This window comes from Carya illinoinensis, chromosome 8, assembly GCF_018687715.1.
Source record: "Carya illinoinensis cultivar Pawnee chromosome 8, C.illinoinensisPawnee_v1, whole genome shotgun sequence".
NCBI lineage: Eukaryota > Viridiplantae > Streptophyta > Magnoliopsida > Fagales > Juglandaceae > Carya > Carya illinoinensis.
The window spans coordinates 26,565,401-26,565,884 of record NC_056759.1 but is presented as its reverse complement, the minus strand read 5'-3'; positions in this window follow the sequence as shown (position 1 = coordinate 26,565,884).

Sequence of the window (484 nt, the reverse complement as noted above, 5' to 3'; positions counted from 1 at the left end):
ATTGTTTTTTGGATGGGTATTCGGGGTATAATCAGATTGCTATAGCTCCTGAAGATCAAGAGAAGACTACATTCACATGCCCCTATGGGACGTTTGCTTTTAGGAGGATGCCATTTGGATTGTGCAACGCCCCTGCGACATTTCAACGTTGCATGATGGCTATCTTTTCTGACATGGTGGAAGATATAATGGAAGTATTTATGGATGACTTTTCAGTTTTTGGTACATCTTTTGATCATTGTTTGCATAACTTAGCTCTTGTTTTGCAGAGATGTGAAGATAAGAATCTGGTCCTGAACTGGGAGAAGTGTCATTTCATGGTTCAAGAAGGGATCGTGCTGGGCCATAGAGTGTCATCCAAAGGAATTGAGGTGGATCGAGCCAAAATTGCAACCATAGAGAAACTACCACCTCCAAAGAATGTGAAGGGAATCAGAAGTTTTCTGGGACATGCGGGATTTTATAGAAGATTTATCAAGGATTT